Below are 21,366 nucleotides of genomic sequence, written 5' to 3'. Positions count from 1 at the left end.
TATAGCCTTCCAAGTCTGGACCATGAAGAACTGAAAAATCTAAAAAGACCCATCACCAGTAACGAAATTGAATCAGTCATCCAAAACCTTCCCAAAAGCCAAAGTCCAGGACCAGATGGCTCCACTAGTGAATTCTACCAAACCTTCAAAGAGGATCTAATACCAATCCTGCTCAAACTCTTCCAAAAAATTGAAGAAGAGTCAGTACTCCCTAACACATTTTATGAGGCCAAGATTAGCCTGATACCAAAACCTGGTAAGGACAACACAAAGAAAGAAAACTACAGACCAATATCTCTGATGAATACAGATGCAAAAATCCTAAACAAAATTCTAGCAAATCGAATACAACAATGCATTAAAAAGATTATTCATCACGACCAAGTGATGTTCATCCCCAGGGCCAAGGATGGTTTAACATCCACAAATCCATCAATGTGATACATCACATAAACAAAATAAAGGACAAAAATCATATGATTATATCAATTGATGCAGAAAAAGCATTTGACAAGATACATCATTTATGATTAAAACACTTAATAAAATAGGTATAGAATGAAAATACCTTAACACAATAAAGTCCATATATGACTACCCCTCAGCTAATCTCATAATTAATGGTGAAAAACTGAAGCCCTTTGCTCTACGTTCAGGATCACGACAGGGCTGTCCGCTATCACCTCTGCTTTGCAACATAGTGTTGGAAGTCCTTGCCAGAGCAATCAGTCAAGAGAAAGAAATAAAAGGCATCCAAATTGGGAATGAAGAAGTTAAATTATCACTCTTTGCAGATGACATGATGCTATATATAGAAAATCCTAAAGACTCCACCAAAAAGCTATTAGAAAAAAATCAATGAATACAGTAAAGTTGCTGGCTACAAAATCAACGTACAAAAGTCCATTGCATTCCTATATGCTAACAATGAAATCTCAGAAAAAGAAATACAAAAACAATTCCTTTTGCAATTGCAGCAAAAAGAATAAAATACCTAGGAATAAACTTAACCAAGGATGTGAAGAACCTATATGCTGAAAACTATAAGACATTTTGGAAAGAAATTGAAGAAGACACAAAGAAATGGAAAGACATTCTATGCTCATGGATTGGAAGAATCAACATAGCTAAAATGGCCATATTACCCAAAGCAATATACAGATTTAATGCAATCCCCATCAAAATCCCAATGGCATTTTTAAAAGAAATAGAACAAAAAAATCATCAGATTTGTTTGGAACCACAAAAGATCCAGAATAGCCAAAGCAATCTTAAGAAAAAAGGACAATACTGGAGGTATCATACTCCCTGACTTTAGCTTGTACTACAGGGCTACAATAATCAAAACAGCATGGTATTGGCAGAAAAACAGACACATAGACCAATGGAATAGCATTGAGGACCCAGAAATAAAACCACAGAAATATGGACAGATAATTTTTGACAAAAAAGCTAAAAACATACAATGGAGGAAAGACAGCCTCTTCAATAAATGGTTCTGGGAGAATTGGAGAACCCATACAAAAGAATGAAAACTGGACCGCTATCTGTCACCATGTACCAAAATTAATTCAAAATGGATCAAAGACTTAAGACCTGACACAATAAACTGCATAGAAGAAAACATAGGTACTAAACTTATGGACCTTGGGTTCAAAGAGCATTTTATGAATTTGACTCCAAAGGCAATGGAAGTAAAAGCTAAAATAAATGAATGGGACTATATGAAACTTAAAAGCTTCTGCACAGCAAAAGAAACCATCGACAAAATAAACAGGCAACCAACTGAATGGGAGAAAATTTTTGCAAACAGAGTCTCCGATAAAGGGCTAATATCCAAAATATACAAGGAACTCATGAAACTCAACAACAAAAAAACAAACAACCCAATTGAAAAATGGGCAGAGGACCTGAAGAGACATTTCTCCAAAGAGCACATACAAGTGGCAAATAGACATATGAAAAAATGCTCAACATCACTAATCATCAGAGAAATGCAAATAAAAACCACAATGAGATATCACCTCACCCCAGTCAGAATGGCTATCATCAACAAGACAAATAGTAACAAGTGTTGGAGAGGCTGTTGAAAAAAAAAGAACCCTCATACACTGTTGGTGGGAATGCAGACTGGTGCAGCCATTATGGAAGGCAAAACATTACGAATAGAATTACCATATGAACCAGCAATCCCTCTCCTGGGTATCTATCCAAAAAATCTGAAAACATTTATACATAAAGACACGTGTGCTCCAATGTTCATTGCAGCTTTGTTTATGGTGGCCAAGACATGGAAACAACCAAAATGTCCTTCGATAGATGAATGGATAAAGAAGTTGTGGTATATATACACAATGGAATACTATTCGGCGGTAAGAAAATATGATATAGGAACATTTGTGACAACATGGATGGATCTTGAGAGTATGATGCTAAGCGAAATAAGTCAGACAGAAAAATCAGAGAACCATATGATTTCACTGATATGTGGTATATAAACCAAAAACAACAAAAGAACAAGACAAATAAATGAGAAACAAAAACTCATAGACATAGACCATAGTTTAGTGGTTACCAGAGGGTAAGGGTGTGGGGGATGGGAGATGAGGGTAAGGGTTATCCAATATATGGTGATGGAAGGAGAACTGACTCTGGGTGGTGAACACACAATGGGATTTATAGATGATGTAATACAGAATTGTACACCTGAAATCTATGTAACTTTACTAAAAATTGTCACCCCAATAAATTAAAAAAATAATTTAGTTAATGTTATTATAATGCCAACAAAATTCATAATCCATGAGCATCTTTTCTTAGTTATAGGGACTGTTGTATGAGAACTCATCATAAAAGCATGTTACAACAGTGTCAGAGAGTGACTTATGTGCACAGGTTTCATTTTGCCCCAGACATGTTTTAACTAAATTAAAGACCATAACATTGTCCAAAAAAAAAGAAAGAAAAGAAAGAAAAATGGAAGGATGGAAGGAAAAGAGGAGGGAAGAAAATGAGGAGGGAGAGAAAGAAGGAAGGAAATCTATTCAAATGGCACATGGACAAAAATGAAAAGATGGAAATGGCCCCAAGGTCCAGCTTATTGTCCTCTGAACATTGTCCCCAGGGTGGAATATCTTTAGAGGTCCAGAAATCCTTCCTTTTGGATGGTTGGTATCTACAGAGGACATGTGCTTCCTCTGGAATGTGGCTCATCTATTTTCTCATCTTTTCCTACTTTAAATCAATGAGAGAATAAGGCTGAATCCAGGGTGTCAGATAGACAAAATAGCTGCAATGTCCATTGAAATGATGTGTGTCTGTGTACACATTATTTCCATCAGGATTCATATGCACCATAGTTGACAGGAAGCCACTGACAATACTGATTATTGAGAGCACTGGTGTCCATTCATTTGTTAAAGGTCGGATATAATCTATTTTTATTTTTAGATGAAAATAATAAGAAGTAATAAAATAATAAAAGAGAGTGACGATAGGTAGAAGTTCCAAAATTTTTTTCTTGGACTTTACTTAGCAGCTACTATTTTATGTAATTTTCTACTTTATTTGGCATTTTAAAATGTTAGTCACTTTTATTTGTATTTTCAAGTGACCCAAGGGGAAGAACAGAAGGAGAGGGAGAAAAACAGCTAAAATAGCTCAACACTAGAGCTTGTTCTTTCTCAAGTTCATGCTTCTGTACCAGTTGGTTCAATCTGGACAGATCCCTGGGAAATGAGCAAACCTATAGAATAATTTCTCTGTGTTGTGCTTCATATTTCAGAGTAGCTATTTTCTACTAGTATCCCAGAATGCTGCTGCTAGCAACTGTTAAATTACAGAGGAATCTGACTTCACACTGTTTATTGAAGAAATGCTGAGCATATTAAGTGAAGTTTCGTTGTCTTATGTATTTCTCAAATGCAACCACAACGCTAAGTGCCTTTATTAGTCAGAATACATTGATATAGCATTCGTAATATATAAATCTTTAAAATACATTTTATGTATTCAAATAATCTGTGAAAATAAGGTAAAGTAACAGTTTACTTTGAGGTTTGGGAAAAGAAACAGAAAGGAAATAAAATAAAAAGTCTTCATGTAGAAAGTGCATATAATCTACATTGTAATATTGGAAGATTACAAGAATATACATATGCCATGAAATATATGTTTTGTAAGGTAATTTTAAGACGGAAGAAAACCTAATGTCCTTATTTGAGAAAAGCAGCACTTAATTTCCCTTGGGTTCTACCTTTTCTGTTCGTGAGAATTAAAAATCTCTAAGCCTTATCTGTTATACATCTCTCCCAGTGCTTACTTCTTGGAATTATGTTCCATTCAAGTACTGATTACTTTAAATAATAATGTTAATTCTCAGTAGTTATTAGTTAAAATTAGCTAAATTATTTCAAATCTCCCTATCATGATAAAAATACAATTTAAAATAGCTTTGTTACTTTTTCTGGCAAGGGAGCATCATTATTATAACCACCACGTCCTAAAGATAGTATTTATTTCTTCTGTACTGAGAGCATTGCTGGTCCCACTTTGAAAGAGTGTACAATATAAGGATATAAAGGTGGCGGTCATTTTTATCTCTCCCCACCCCTACAGGGTTACTACTAAGACAGGCCATAAGATTTATTTCACATCAAGTGTATGCATCACTGAAAGGACAAAAGCTTGCTAGGTATAGTCTGAAAATCTTTTTAAAAACATATGAAAGAGTGAAGTGTGGATTTCTCAATATTTCTTACTAAGCTGCATGTTGTAGTAAAGTGTGCTTTCCAAGCACATTTTAATATACATATATTTATGCATGCACGTAGGTATTTCTGATATTGGTTTATTTAAAGGAAAAATAACAGTTTTCCAAAGCATGAATTCCAAAGGGCATAATTAAATTTTAAAAACACTTTGGGCTAATTTTAATATTTCAGGCTTAAAAAAAAAGTGAATGAGATGGTAGTAGTTAGGAAGATACTCATTTGGCTGCTCAAAAAGCTGTGTCTGGGTTCTGGGACCCCTCCAGTACAGCAGCAGCTGCGCTCATAGATGATCCTGCACCCATTCCAAGAAGTGCCTGGCTACAAGTAGGAGATTCACGTTTCAACTGCCTACGCCAACTGCAAGGAGAAGCATTGTCAAGACCCTGCAATTCTTCTCTTTGGGTTTGCCATGGATGCTGTGCTTATGGTTTCCCAAAAAACAAAGGATAATGATACTGTTAGGAGAATTTGATCTTTTCATAACTCTGTTGCATATTAGAACCTTATATTCATTCCAAAAACTACAGAATACATGAGTTTCCAATTTCTATTCTCCTCGGATTTGAAAAAATAATCTTCTTAGGCCAAAACTTTTTCTGAGAGTGAGAGAAAGAAATTTTATTTCCTAAAAACCTAATGAATATTTGGGAGCCATAATAGAAGAGTTGTTTTATTCATCACTAATGGACATATTTTGGAAGTAAACAGAATAATTTAAGGAAACTGTGGAAAAAATGCTACCATATGCCCAGATTTTTAGGGGGAAAAGTTTAATAGAATTAAAATTGATGGAGGAAAAACTTAAATCAAAGAGCAAGAGATGAGGATAAGTTTTAAGTGTAGATGGATTTAAAAGTTAGACATTTCAAGAGAGATACTACCAAAAAGTCACCCTGCCACAAAAGTTCCCCCTTTCTCTGCCATATTGCTGAAATTCCACCATACAAAAAAAAAATAATAATAATAATAAATAACTTTATGATTTCTAACAAAAATCCTTTTGTCATTCTCACGCTTTTCATCTTCCCAAATTGAAGTATCTAAGAGTCCTAGTCACGTTAAATTGTGATTAGTGTAAAATACACAATTTGAACCCAGGTCTCCTTTCTGCTACCCCAGTGCTCTTTAGCAGAGAGTAATCTTTCTCAAAGTCGGATTTTTAATTCAATGCTAACCTTAAAAATAAGTATATTCTTAATCATTTTAATGCCCATATTTGTGTCTAGAGCTGGTGCTAAGTAGCTCAACTTTAATTATTTTGGACTGAAACAGATAAGAACTTAATGCATCCCAAGTGATGGCCAAATGAGGTGAGAGAGTACTGTGCCAAGAAAAGTTTCTCAGGGCTTTGAATACCAATTATGGTGAGCTCATTGCTGGACTTCTTGGCACATGGTAGTAGAGGAAGGTCAGTAATCACCAGAGCCATATTCATAAGGCTAGAGGTAACTTAATTTGGGCAAAAAATGATCACATTAAATTAATTGGTTAATTTAGATCTCATTGGCTTTATAGACTTGATAAATTTGTAAATGTATGCTATTTCATAGTTGTATAAATCTTCTGAACATTTAGGGGTCTGAGAGAATTCATCTTTTGAAGACAAAATGTTGCTCAAGTTTAGCAAATTCGGTCCTTTGTCATGCTGAGGCATCCATATTATCTTGCCCATCCGTACTCTCATTAGTAATTTGGATAACTGGCCCTTGTGTGTGTGTGTGTGTGTGTGTGTGTGTGTGTGAGTGTGTGTGTGTGTGTGTGTGTGTGTGTTTACATCAGCAGCAAATATAGACAACCAAATCAAAGGTCACAGGACCCAGGTACTTAGGTACCTAATTCACAACCAAAGACCATCGTATAGAAGGAGATCACTTGACTTAGAGATAGCCAACAACCACTATCATGTACTGGGTTCATGTCTGAATCCCAAATTTCAAGGCATTTGTCCTTATTTCTTCTCATTCCTAGTCTCACTTGAAGAATTTCCTGGGAAAGATGTATATTTCTTAAAAAATATACCTAATTTCTACAAGTCCTAAGTATTGGGAAACATTCAAGTTCATTCACTCTACTTTGTCACTTGGGGGCACAGATGGAATTTAAATGCAGGATAGCTGAACTCTAGAGCTGTGTCTTTTGATCTCTTTATTTCACAGCATTAAAGGTGCTTAGTAATTCTAAAGTGATGACATGAAGACAGTCACCAGAATGGCTATTACGTCACTGGCGTAACGGTGCCATTGAGTTCTAAGAGACAAATGAAGTTCTAGTTCTGTGAAGCTTTACTAGGCAGTTTTTCAGTTTCCTTCCTCCCACCCCCACATCCTTATGATAAATCCTTATCTCCAGCAGAAACCTGACCATGTCTCTAGTTTTTCAAACTGGTGAGAGCTGTATCAGTTACGCATTGCTGCATAACAGACCACTCCAAAACCTACTGGCTTGAAACAACAATGATTTAATGTCATGATTTCATGAATTGACTGAACAGTTATTCTGCTCCATATAGTATTGGCTGGAATCACTCATGTGGTTGAATTCAGCTGGTAGCTGGACTAAGGTGTCCCATTTCCCTACATGGCTTCTCTTTCCAGCAGGATAGTCTAGACTTCTTTAAAGATTGGTGGCTGGATTCCAAAGTGGAACAGCCCAAAAGGACAAGCCCTGACATGCAAATGCTTATCGAGCTTCTGCTTGATATCACACTTCCTAGTGGCCAAAACAATTCACATGGCTATACTCATGGTCAGTGAGGGGACTATACAAGGTCATGAATACAGGGAAGTGTGATTAATTGAGGGCCATTAATATAACACTCTACCATAAGAACTTAAAAATTAATTCTAGCTATGTGTCAGTTTTCAAACTGTTCAACGTATTTTCAGTAAGAGTCTAGTATGCGATTATTATTTTGTTAGGTATGAAGACTTAAAGGATGCTATTAACTAATAAAGAAGGGAAGAGAAACATATACAAATCGATAATGTGATCTTGCCTGGTATGAAACAAGAAATACATACATTGATCTCTGCCCCTGGTTCCTGACACAGAGCTTCTGAAACCCTCCTAAATTCCTAAGTGATAAGAAAGAGCACTAGGAGCATCTCTTGTTTAAATAGTTGGTCTTTTACTCATCCCTGACCTTGTAAATTTCTAAGTGATAAATGTACAAAGAGTAACTTTTGTTCTGTTCAGCGTGCTCTGGGTGGGCTCCTGGATGACTCCTGGATGGGGTCTAGTGACCAGAAAATCCACGCAATGATTAGAAGCATGGCATTTTTAGCCCCATCCCCAATTCTCTTGAGAAAGGAGAAGGGCTGAAAATGGAGCTAATGATTCAATCATGCTGATATGATAAAGCCTCCATAAAAACCCCAAAATTACAAGTTTCGGAGAGATGCCAGGTTCGTGAACACATCTACGACGGGAGGGTGGTGCATCCCAACTCCCCGAGGACAGAAGCTCCTGTGATGGGGACCTCACTCTATGTGTCTCTTTATCTGGCTGTTCATCTATATCCTTTATCACATCCTTTATTATATAATGAACTGGTACACATAAGTAGGTGTTTCCCTGAGCTCTGTGAGCTGTTCTAGAAAATTAATTGAATCCAAAAGGGATGAGGTCATGAGAACCTCTGATTTGTAGCCAAGTCAGACAGAAGTTGTGGGTAACCTGGGACCTACCTCTTATGATTGGCATCTGAAGTAGGGTGTGGGGGCAATCTTACAGGACTGAGCCCTTAACTTGTGGGATCTGACACTATTTCCAGGTAGATAAGTGTCAGAACTGAGTTAAATTGTAGGATCCCCAGCTGGTGTCATGAGAATTGCTTGGTGTGGGGAGAAAAACCCACACATTTGGTGACCAGACGCATCAGAAGTCAAGTATTGTGGCTGTGGTAGTACTGTGCAAGTAAAGGAGACACACAGATAGGAGACTGAGTTTTTCTGATATACCTGACTAAGGAGAGAGATGAGAATTTCGAATGGGCTCAAGAGCAGTTCTACTTGCACCTCTCCCTCCAACTTTCAAAACAAATTCCAGTTCAAGAAAAGTGACTCATGAATCTGAGGATGGACAGGGAAATGGTGCAAATATGCAGAATTCAACTGTATTAGAAAAAATGTCAATAAGGGTTCGGAATTCTACACAAGCCGGCCAGGTCTTTAAATAAATTATTGCTGAACGTATTTGATTTTTATGTGTATTTTTTTCATCTAACTTTTAAAAGTGAAACTGTGGTTCCTGAAGTCTAATTTTGTGCAATACACACACAAAAAAATTATTCCGTATACTTAGTACATGAGTCCCCTACTAACCTTGATCACATAGTTCTTAAGCTCAGAAGTCTTCTATCTGATTCCAAGAGATATAAGGCATTATCATTGGAAAAGGTTAAATATTAAAGTGGGCTTCATAAGGTCAGATTTAAATTAGAACATGGGAAAACATGTAAAATTTAGCATGGTTCAGAGAAGAACATCACAAGTGTGGAAAAGAACCTGATTATAACTACGGTTGACCATCCCTGGGGGAATAGACTAAGTCGTGTGTAAATAGGAGATTTGGGGTCATTTCTATAGCTTGGCAATATAATTCCCTTTTCTTTATATATAATTAGAATGCTTGAACACCTGTTTATTAATTGACTTAGTGGTTAAAACAACCACACTCACTGGCCTACAGTGTAAATAGTGTTTATTCAGCTCCCTTGATTGGATCGGATGGTCCTTTTACCCACATAATCAGTATGTTATGTAACCTGTAAATGGTTGGTTCAAACTTCTATGATGGCATTATTTTATTCAATAGAGCTCTCCCCACACCGAATTAAGCACAGGTAAGGCAATAACTTCTTTTAATGAGATTAAGTCTGATGATAACTTAGGCACCGTTTTACTGCAGGATGTAGATGACTTTCAATCCTCCTTATGAATTAAAATATTGAATCATTTTTTGGTGTCATCAACATGGTGGTTATAAATAGAAGTGAGACCGAGGGAGTAATTTTTTTTAAATCAATGAGGCCATAACCCTAGAATTTTTCTGCCACGGATTACCCTGAATCTCATCATAAAATCTGTCTAGAACAGGACCTAAATGATGCTTGCATTAACTCTAGTGAAAACTGGTTACAGAAACATATAAAAGAGGTGCTGAGCCTTTCTGTCCATCAGAACCTAAATATGTCCTCGAAGTTTTAAACTCAGTACATATGCTCAGAGTCTACCCACTCCCCAAATATTTGTGCAACGGTAGTACCAATAATTTATACAAATGTAAGGCTGAAATGTCCAGCTCTTCTGGGAGCTTTCCACTGTGTTGGTGCTAGTTTGGAGTGAGTGTGAGTGTGTGTGTGTGTGTGTGTATGTGTGTGTGTGTGTGTGTAAGTAAAACCCGGGGTTTTCTTAAAGAAGGAGTCGAACTGACGACAATAGGTCATCTCCCCTGATGAGCTCGCTGTATTATAATTATTCCTCCCCGGAGTGATGGAGGCTATTTTGCACACCCGTAGGCAGTCAGACATCACTTACATTTGAGGTTTTCAAAGTAAGCGAATAATCTGTCTCTGTGGCTGAGTCCCAAATTCGCCTGCGAACTTGGGTACTAGAGTTCGGCGGGAAGGAAAGGTGACCGGGAACTGTACCACATTTGTCTGGCACTTTCCACGGAGCATAGTCTAATAAATGGGGGGTTGTGGGAAAGGAGAGAGGGAGGGAGAGCAGCACCCTCCTCCTCTTTCAGAAATTGCACCTCAGCCTAAGATTTGGGCATTATTTCACCTGTATTTATAAAAACCACCACCGCACTCCCAGCACCAACCACCCAACTGCCTGCCTCGACTTCCATTAAAAGCAGCGACTGTGCCCACAGAAAGAGGGAAAGACTGAGGAGTGAGGGGGGAAGGCAAATAAATAAATAAAAGAGAGCGCGAAGGGGGAAGGGGAGAGATGGGAGAGAGGGAGCGCCTGGGACTCGAGACGGCGGCAGGTTCAATTAGCTAAACAAAGAAATCATGGCGGATTGTTTACACTTGGCAGCGCCCTGGCTGCGCCGACCGCGGGCCCCGAGCCTCCGCCGCCCCCGAGGAGCCTGCCGAGCTGCCCCCACGCCCTGGCCGGGTAAGTGACGCCGGCGCGGGCCCGGGGCGCGGCCACCGCGCGCGCGCCGCCCCCGCCGCCACCCCGCCCCGCCGGCCCCCGGCGCCCCCCTCCCGCCCCCGCCACTCCCCCTAGTCAGTCGCCCCAGCCCCCTCCTCCTGCCCCCGGCGCAGCTGGGCTCCGTTTGGATTTCGGTGACGCTGTGGCTGAGTTCCTTTGCTACTGCTGCTGCTGCAGCCATGGGGATGGAGTGGGAGAGTTGGGGTGGGGGCAGCGGAGCAGCCTAGAGAGCTGGACCCCCTCCACAGGTTTGTCGCCTCTTGGTTCAGGCCCTTTCCCGCTGGGCCAGCCCAGCCGGCGGACCCCGGGCTTGCTGCCTTGCGCCACTGCCTGGTGGATCAAGGCGAGCGCGCCCGCAGCCCAGGAGGTGGAGCCGGGCAATGACCCCGTGGGTGCCAGTGTGAAGGGCGCGGAGAGCTACTGAAAGACTTGGCCCCAGCAAGGGTCACCACCTTCTATTTTCAAGGTCAAGTGGCCTCCTTCGCTGTCTCCTTCATGTGGCTCTCTCTCCTGCCCTCCATCCCTATGACCTGTTTCTTCTTTCTTCCTGCTGTCATTGCTTCTCCAAGACTGGCCTTAAGGTTGAACCTGCCCAAGAGGCCACCTCCAGAGACTGGCCTTGACAAAGCCACCACGTCTGTGAGAGCTTTCCCAAAGGCTGACTCTTTATCTTTTTGGCCCCTGAGCTCACTTTTTTCCATAGGATGAGACTCTAGTTCCTGCAGAAGCTTTTAGACCAGTGTCTTTGTGCTAAGGTTGGCTGGCACAATGGTACTAGGAGGTGGGCTAATGACAGGGGAGGAAAACAAAGGCAACAAATAGGGGAAAAAACAGAGGGCAATTCACCAACAACAGAGGGGGCTCTCTCTTTTTCCACGAAAATGGTTTCCTTTGTGGGAATCCTTCAAGCATCATCATCATGAAAGTGACATATTTCTTTTGTAGAGAGAAAAAGGAATCCTTAGGTCCTTCAAGTTAATCTCAGTTTTCCTTCCAAGAAAACTTTTTTTTTTTAAATGTTTAGAGCATTTAGTAGTTTGCTTTTTCTCTATTTCTTGCTTTCCCTTTCTAGAACCTCAGTTAATGTATCTTATCTGTCTATGTCCTATTTGGGGGAAATCACAATCAAGGGCAGTGTGTCAGTGCAGGACTGGAGTTGGTGGCATTTAAGCAGCCTTGGCTGAGTTCCAGGGCAACAGAACCAAGCCCAGTTGCTTCTCTTGCACACATCCTTTTGTATTTCTGACATAACACGGCTGACAGGTTGCTAATGGACATTGTAATTTGTAGTTCAGTGAATTGCTTTATCACCTGAGAAAGAAAATGCTGCTGTTAAAAAAAAAAAAAAAGCAAACCAAAAAAAAAGACTTGTATTATCATAGCAATTATTATGCATTTTCTATACAAATATGGTTCAATTGAATAAATTTTTGATTCATAATTTTTATTATGTCCTCTCAAAGGCCCATCTGGAATAAGGAATGGCCCTACTTTTTCTCTCCTTCCCCTTGAAAGTAGCAAACGTTGGGTGATTGAATCTCATTTATTAGATTCAACCAAATTATACCTATTTTTTGCTTGTTAATCACCAAAGCAACTTTCTGTCCCACCCACTATATTTTTAATGAAGCAAAACTTACTTTACAATTATAATTTGGCAGGCAAAGGTCCTATATACCTTACCATCTCACTACTCTTTTTTTTTTTTTTTTTTTTGGCCCACTGACATTTCAATAACTCAGATTTACTCACAGCTGGGTAAGAATGGGTGTGGGTGGCAAGCCTAGCTAACTCAATCAAGAACCCTGAACTTACTGGAGTCAGAAGCTCTGACTGAAGATTGTATATGTCTATTTTCACCTTTGTATGGACATTAGAGAAAACAAAGTTGGTGCTTCCATAAAGAGCTTCTACCCAGACACTTAACTCACCAGTTAGATTGAGAATCCATTACTCAGTAACTGCAAGCACTTTCTCATAAATAGATTTTATGTTGACTCCCTGCCCATATCAGGTCAGAGATCATAATCATGAAGGAAGTGAATTGGCCTCCAAAGTGACTTTAACAGAAGCAGAAAGATCAGTCTTTGGGTTATAGATCTTGCTGACCCATTAAGGGTCAGTAAATTAATAGACTGCACTTGAGCTGACACTTCTGATCTCAACTTAATGGATTGATTAACTGATGGCTGCTATCTTCATTATGGGCTATTAGCACATTGTTAAACCTGAACTCAGAGTAAGAAATTGTTTTTATGTTTACTCTTTAGTTCCCAAGGTTAATCAATATTCATCATGGCCCTAAAATCTTTTTTTTAAACTAAAGAGGTTAGTTAACTAAACCCTTTGGTAAAGAGGATTCAGTATTATAAGTATATATGACTTTGGCATGCAAAATATATGGTTGAAGAATTTGTAACATACACAGAATTATCCAATTAGAAATACCATCTCCAAATGGAAAAATACATATAATAAAAATATTAAGCATTTAAAATTGGCATCCTTCTCTGTGGTAGCCAGCACTCTGACCCTCTTATTTTCTGTGTGCATTTATTAGGTTGGTGCAAAAGTAACTACGGTTTAAAAGGTTAAAAATAATTGCAAAACCACAATTACTTTTGCACCAACCTAATAAATGACCGTCAAATTTAATGTATGACATTTAGACTTCCAGTGATTGTGTAACTTGCCGGCTAGGAATAGTGCTTTGTAGTCAATGCTTAAGCTTAGACTTTGTCTACCAGGAAGTGTGAATCTTAGGCCCCAAAGAGCCACACATTTGTGATCAACATATGTGAGAAATCAGTCTCTAGAAAGTATTATTAAATCCTTATGTGTTTCCTTTCTTGAACTTCCTGAAATTTCTGGAATATTCTAAGGTAGTTGGAATCTTGGTGGAATGGATATCATCAGTGGTCACTCTTTCATCTCACTATTGATAATCAGAATGTCAATAATGCTGGGAAAACTGCTTAAGGAACTTGTAAAATTTAGACTCCCAATCATTTGATAGATTAGGAGTTGTAGAGATTGTTTGCTTCATATGAAACTTTATTCAAAACTCAGGCTGTTCTTCTGTCAGCTAGGTTGCGAAAGGAGCAGTGATTTCAGGTAGAGATTTAAAATTGGTTAATTGGTAAACATTTATTAAAATGAAAGCAAAAACAAAACAAACTCAAGAATTATTCTACCAAAAAATATAGGAGAATTGGGATATTTTTATGTCTCTAAAATCAAGGCTAACAAGGGTATCAAGGAAGCCTGATAGTTTCAAAAACAAAAGATTGGTTCCCAGAATCATGAGAAGCCACTTAATTTGGCAAAGAAGAGATTATTGATGGGGTGTGTAGTGTTGATTGAGAGGTTAAGATCAAAAGCAAGATTGTGGGAGGGCAAAGAAAAAGAAGACAGTGAAAAAGCCATAGTAGATAGTTTTCATGAAGAATGTCTCAGGATGATGTTCTTTGAAGGTACTAGGTTGACAAATCCTCAATTCACAAGCCCAAGTCTCAGAGAAAATAGGATCTTAGTAGAAACAGAATTAAAATAGCATTAAGAACATTATAGCAAATAAAAGCTGTGGAAAGCAGCTGCCATCAAAACCAGCCACATTTGCCAGCTTTAAAAGCCTGTACCAAAACGTAATCTTCTTGAATCATCTTTAGTAGTTTGGGGACACATGGCTACAGGATTGTGATCAGCTGAGGTAGAGGGTCCCCAAGCTCTAGGGTACACAGATTTTTTTTTTTGCTTTAAAGTGTTTGAGCCCATTTTTACTTGAAATTCAATGTCTTTTACACTTGCTTTCTCCCTTATTTCATTTTCTTAATCCCAGACAAAATGCTTTTCTTACCATATAGCCTTTCTACAAATTACCTTGGGATTTAGGGGAAGTTGTTTCTCTTTTTTTGGAGGGGGTGTGCATCTGGTGTCATACCTGCCGAATTAGAGGGTGTGCTGTAAGCAGAGCCCTCTCTGAAACATCGGACTACACAGCCCACCAGAGAGAGCAGCAACGTTTATTGCCCTGTCCTGCTACTTATGTGATTGAACTGAATCTATATTACATAAAAAAGATCATAGGCTTTACACTTGTAATGTATGCATATAAAGTCACTTATTTAAAATTTGTTTGGCAAGAGCTCATTTTATTATGAATGGTATATTGTGAGAAAGGGAGAAGTAAAAGCAAAACATTTGGCTTTGACAGTCTGCAGATAGAGAAGGGTTTATTTTAAATAAAAATGTGATTTAATTAAATAGGCTTTGAGGCATGCTATATGAGCAGGAGTGGGGGGCTGCTATGAATTAGTGGAAAACAAAGTGAAGTAGCAGAAACAATCACCCCCCCGACCCCCTCCATCTTCACAACTGCTAACCTCAGAGGAAGCAGCATTATAAAGAACCAAGGCCACAGAGCAAGACTAACCCAAATCTGTGGAATGTGCTTCAAGGGAAGGCAGGATTTCAAAGAAGCACCAGCTCTCATCATCATTCGGCTTATCAGAATTCTGTGCCAATTAGTAGAACAGCAAGTGGCAATAGAATCTTGTCGGGGTAAGAGGATGGCCTAACTTTGCTGAGCGGCCAAGGCCTCAGCCTTGGTCACGATTGGGCTCCATCACTATCAGCATACCAGCCAGAACCAGGCAGGCAGGCAGAAGATGAATCAGAAAGACAGGTAGGCTTCACATCATGGAGGTCAGATGGAGGTGTGGATATTACCCCAGAACTCTTTGTATAGGAGCAGCAGACCTAACCCTCTTGCCAAATCCTACTCACCAGTGAGTTGGAGTTTTTAATGTTCTATTGTGTTCCTATTGTATGTGTTTTGTGGGGAGGGATGAGGATTGGGTGTGGATGGGGAAACCCAGTGAAACTGCAGGATTAAAATACAGTAAAACATTCAGAATATACTATTCTTGTAATAAAGCTATAGGGTTTGAAAGCAAAAACCCATGCACTCCAATAAAACTCTGTGTCCAGGATTATATATTTCCAACAATGCACTGTAAGTTACTTTAACCAGCTCTGAATTAATGTGTCAAAATTCTTATATCAAGGCCTTGTGTGTGTTGCCACAACTCAATGAAATTTTTAAATCCAAAGAATATACTTATAGAACACATTTGTCATAGAGACTTCCCTTTCCAAATGAAAGCTTCTAAATATAGCCCAGGTGAAGCTGAGCACTGGAAAATGACAGTGAGTTTGACAATGGCATTTTATTATCAATTGTCATAGTTTCCTCTATACCAACACATTTTGAAAATTATATCTTCTTGAGGGCATCATGTATGATTTAACAGAACTGATTAGCTGACAGTAAATGTTATTTACTGTCTAAATGTCATTTACCGGCTAAAACAAAACACAACAAAAACCAAACATCTTTCCCACTTATAATTAGTTGAAAAATTATACTACATATATACTAAGGGCTTTGTGAATCTCTCAGAATATCACACTATCAAAAACACACACAGAATCAATATATTGAACATTCATATCAACATCTCCTGAAACATCAATGTCTTCCGTTTTATTTCACTTTTTATGACTACCTCAAATTTTCAGTAGTTTGTAATTTAAGAATAATGTATAAGTTTTCTATTGCCATTTAAAAATCACTACAAACTTTGTAGCTTAAGACAACAAATTTATAGTTCTGTAGGTCATAATTCTGACGTAAAGCTCACTGGACTAAAATCAAGGTGTGTCTTCAAGGTTGTATTTTTTTCTAAGGGCTTTGGGAGAAAAATCCATTTTCTTGCCTTTTCCAACTTGTAGAGGCCACCCATAGTCCTTGGCTCATGGCCTCCTTCCCTCATCTTGGGTGTTGCATTTTGCTGACCATTCTTTCATGGCTCCCCTAACCACAACTGGAACAGTCTTTGCTGTTAGGAATCCATGTGATTTGACTGGGCACATCTGAATAGTCTCTCCATCAACGGTAAGGGCATTCCCAAAATCCCTTTTGCCATAGAAGATATCACATTCACAGATTCCTGGGATTAGGATGTGGACATTTTTTTGGGGGGAGGGGGGCATTATTCTGCCTAACTTTTAATTCTACTTTCTTCCTAACTGTGAATTAAGTTCCTCTAGAAGCAGATACCAAGGCAAAGATCACAGTGCCACAGATTTATTTGGGAGTGATACCAAGAAATGCTGATAAGGGAGTGGGGAAAGGAGATAAGGAATAAAAGAAAGCAAGAAATGGTGTATTATCGAACAAGTGGCCACTGGAATATTGAAGTTTAAGCTCACGGAGGGATAGTGTAGAACTGAATTGTCCTAATGGAAGTGTGGGGGATATGTAGTATTTATGCTTTAAGTCTCTGTTCTTATTGGTCCAGGCTGCTTTCAAGGGTATTGTTTCTCTGTCACTTCTGGCTTGACCTAGCATGCTCCCTTAGCCCGGCTGAAGACCTCACACAGAGATCACAGGTATTCACAGCAAGCAGGCCTCAGTGTGAAGAAGTAGGTGCCAGGCGTTTATATGTGGGGCACCAATGGGCACCTCTGATTTAATTCATCACCAAGTTCTACCTTTTATTTTTCCTCCATAGTTTCTTGGACACTTCTCTCTTTCTGTTGCTACAATTCAGATGAGCTTCTCTGCATCACTCTACGAATCTGTTTTTTCCACCTCAAGTTCTGTTCCACTCCAATTTGTACTGTTTGCCTTCAAAGTTTTTCTTTCTGAATTTTACTGTGTTACTTGAAACAAATGGACAAGCAAGCAAACACAAGTCTTTCTTAATTTCCTAGTACCTATGGGAAAATTTAAAAATAAAAATCCTCAATCTGGCTTTCAGGTACATCCATTCTGGCCCCATACTACCTTATATATTTGGTAGTTCTTATACCAACTTATATTTATCCACTTTACCCTGTTCCTGGACAACAGGAGAACTAATCCAATTTACCTATGATTTTCTCTGTTCATAATCCTTAACCCTTTGGGTCCAAGCCTGGATGATATGGAACTTTCCGGCTGATACAGGTCAAATACTCTTGTCTCATTAATCTCTTTACTTGTCTCATTACTATTTTTGAGCCCATCCAGCACTTTCCTTTCTTCTTGCTCTTGGACATAGAGGTTCTTTTTCTGGGCTAATGATCTAATTCTTGCTCATCCTTCAAGGTTCCGGTGAAACCTTTCCCTTCTCTATTTAGCCTTCCATTAACCCATCCCAGCTGGAAGTGAGCAATCTCTCTTTTCTGAACTGTTTGAAGCTACGATTTTAGCTTTTACTATTTTTTGTTCATAATTTTAGTTATCTTTTCATAGAATGTAAGTTTAATCTCAGACAGGTTCTCAGGTCTCAGAAGATAACAGGACATCATATATTTTTGCCTCTCAAATCCTGGAATGTTTTGGTTAGCATATGTACTCATTAGCTATTTGTTGATAGATTTGTTACACAAATAACCTTCTTTTTGGGGAAAAGTATAGAGTAGCATATTTTGACCAAAATGAAAACTAATAAAAGGGAAAACATCAGTATTTTAGTGATATGTACTACTGCTATGCTACAAAGCAATTTATTACTTGAGTTGATGTTAAAAGAATCTGATTCTTTTTTTCTTTCTTACTTCAAGCAAGCACATTTTTAAAAAAAAGTTAAAGACATCAACACCTTTGAAACTAAGATATCTTAAAAGTATAGACTAGAAGTTTGGATGTCTCCCTCTATTCTTAACCTAACCCGAAGATATGTGATACGAATTACAAAGGATCTTTTCCTTTTTGAAAACTGATGAAGTACAGTTAAAAAGTGTTTGGGTTTTTTCATTTAAAATTTTCAAATTTAAAAACAAATTTAAAAAGAACCTAGGATATCACTGTACTTGTGAGGCAAAAATATCCAGTGGGTTCTTGGATGCCAGATCTTCTATTTCCATTGAGGAAAAAAAAAAAATCGCTGTTTTCATTTTGATCTTGTGAGTCAAGGAGATGACTGCGAAAAGCTAGGAAGCTTGACTGATCATCTTTATGTTATCAGCATAGTTTTTCTTCTGTGCACAGTGATACCCATCAAGGCCTGTGTTTTGTGTTGCCTTTTTAGTGCTGGAAATAGTATTTCACAATAACTGTAATCTAGTTCTTTGGATCAACTGTGGCATCACAGTACTGCCAACAGAATAGAATGAAGGAATCTGGCAGGGGAACATCATTGGCTGATCTCTGACCTCATTAACACCAATGAATTCAGTGAGTAATCAACACCAATTATTAATAATGCAGATCATTAACCCAGAAAAAGAAACTCTGTGACCAAGAACATGAAGAAAGGAAAGCATAAGAATGCCAGTAACACTCTTTAGTAGTTTTTAACCCTAAGAGTTTCGAATACTGATGCCTGGGCCCTGCCTACAGAGATTCTGAAGTAATAGGTTTGGGCTGTGTTTTGGGCATCAGCATTATGAAATTCTTAGGTGACTGAGAATCACTGCTCTAGTCCCTGTCATCTTCTACAGGCTGACAATATAGATATAGAGCTTATAGATACTCTAGAGATCATCTACTCTCCTATCTCAGGCAATTGAAAAGTTGAGCAAGTGAATCTGGCAGTGTTAAGAGGAAAGACTCATATCCACACAACAGGAATCAGAGCCAGACTTGAGGTCTCCTGGCTCCTAAGCCATAGTGCTTTCCTACTTTAAGTGTGGTCCTTGGACCAGCAGCTTCATTGGGAACTTGTTAGAATCTCAGGCCATTCCCGACATCCTGAATCAGAGTCTGCTTTTTAACAGCTTCCCCAAGTGATGGGTATTCACATTCTTTTGGGAAGCCCTCACCCTAACGGTTGCTTAACTGCCATCTCTGAGTCTGAAGTTTCATTTACCTCAGTAGCTTCAACATCTAACACAATACCTGGAACTTGAAAGATAATATTTGTTGAATTTTTAGATTCCTTTTTGCTGTAAAACATGTTAGTTACATACCTTTTAACAATTTATTCTTTGAGTATGTGAACTCAATTATACTTTCTATATATTGTTCAACATTTCATCTTTATGAGCCTTTATTGACTACTTGTTTTATGTTAAGTACTGCAACTACAAACATATCTGAGATATTTTCTAGGAGCTCACTGTCTAGTTGGGGACAAACAAGGACAATTAACAGGTGTGAAAACACTGTAGGGTGAGAGCCACAATGGAAAGACTAGAGCTCACGATGTTTGCTGTGAGAATGTGGATAAAGAGCATTGGGTCTGGGTCTTTGGAATAGTCTGGGATGGTCTTTGGAGTGGCCTTGGGGTTTTTAAGGCAAGTGAAAGCAAAGTTGACTCTAGACAGTCATCAGAAGTCAGCCAGGTGGAGGTGTGGGGATGCAAACAGCACTGTTCAAAGGGTGCTCTAAGGGCAAGAGAGCAGCCCAGGCAAATCGAAGGGAAACCATGCTCGGGAATGGATGCTTTTGATAATCCAATTCAAGCAACGGAGCAGAGCACTAGGATGTCTGGAGGTGGGATGCAGGGAAGAGAAGAGGGTTCCTTTATTTCTTCTCTACCTGGCTTTAGAAGTAAAGGGAAATGTTTAGAAAACCAGGGACAGCCCTAATATTTTACAATTTGGAAATATTGTGGCATGTTAACTGGGGTATGCATTACAGCCCAGAGTCTGGTGATCTTGTAATTTTCCTCTTTTGGTCGGTGTACTCATAGCAGTCTAACATTCGGAACGGACAATAGCAGACTTCAGGCCAGTCCCATCCAGAGAGAATCACCTAATTCCAGTACCTTCAAAGGACCTTCCGTTCTCAAGTGAAGACGGGGTATAGACTTGCCCTGTCCAATACTTAGCCCCACATGGCTGTTGAGGGCTTTCAGATGTGGTTAGCGCAAATTCAGTTGTGCAGTAAGTGTAAAGTACACACCGGATTTTGAAGACTTATTACCAAAACAAGAAAAATATCTCAATAATATTTTATATGAATGGCATTTTAAAATGCTAATATTTTGGATATATTGCGGGGGGGGGGGGTCGATCAAATACATTAAAATTAATTTCACCTGTTTCTTTTTACTATTTTTAATGTAGCCACAAGAAATTTTTACATTATATATGTGGCTCACGTTATATTTTGTGGGCAGAACTGGTCTAGACTATGTCAACCTGAAGATGCTACCAAGTAATTATTTTTCTCTTCCACCCTGGAAGCACACTCCCGATTCCATATGTAGCTCCAGGTGACCTGGGAGGGGTTTTAGCTTTCAACTTGGAGAGGCATACCTTTTCAATGGTTGTGACAAATTGGGGGAAAGTCAAATAAGTAACAGGGAAAACTTTGTCTTTATCAAGTATTTTTAACATTTTTATTCTAGTATATATTTTAAACATCACTGCATTTATTTTTATTTCATGGTTAGGCAGGTTTATGACTTGTCCAACTCTTTTCCTCTCAAGTCGGA

The 21,366-nt window shown here is 38.7% G+C and overlaps 1 protein-coding gene across 7 annotated transcripts in view; it reads left to right on the top strand.

The window, feature by feature from the left end:
* The first annotated feature begins 10,736 nt into the window (after positions 1-10,736).
* LOC308505853 (uncharacterized protein) overlaps positions 10,737-21,366 on the top strand; it is a 614,997-nt gene continuing 604,367 nt past the window's right edge. For all 7 annotated transcript variants that reach the window (XM_081068611.1, XM_081068614.1, XM_081068612.1 and 4 more), the window contains exon 1: positions 10,737-10,897. The gene's annotated coding sequence lies outside the window, so the exon portion shown is untranslated. The remainder of the gene's footprint in view (positions 10,898-21,366) is intronic.

Source organism: Rhinolophus hipposideros, assembly GCF_964194185.1.
Source record: "Rhinolophus hipposideros genome assembly, chromosome: 12".
Lineage (NCBI taxonomy): Eukaryota > Metazoa > Chordata > Mammalia > Chiroptera > Rhinolophidae > Rhinolophus > Rhinolophus hipposideros.
This window is presented reverse-complemented; position numbering and strand designations above follow the sequence as displayed.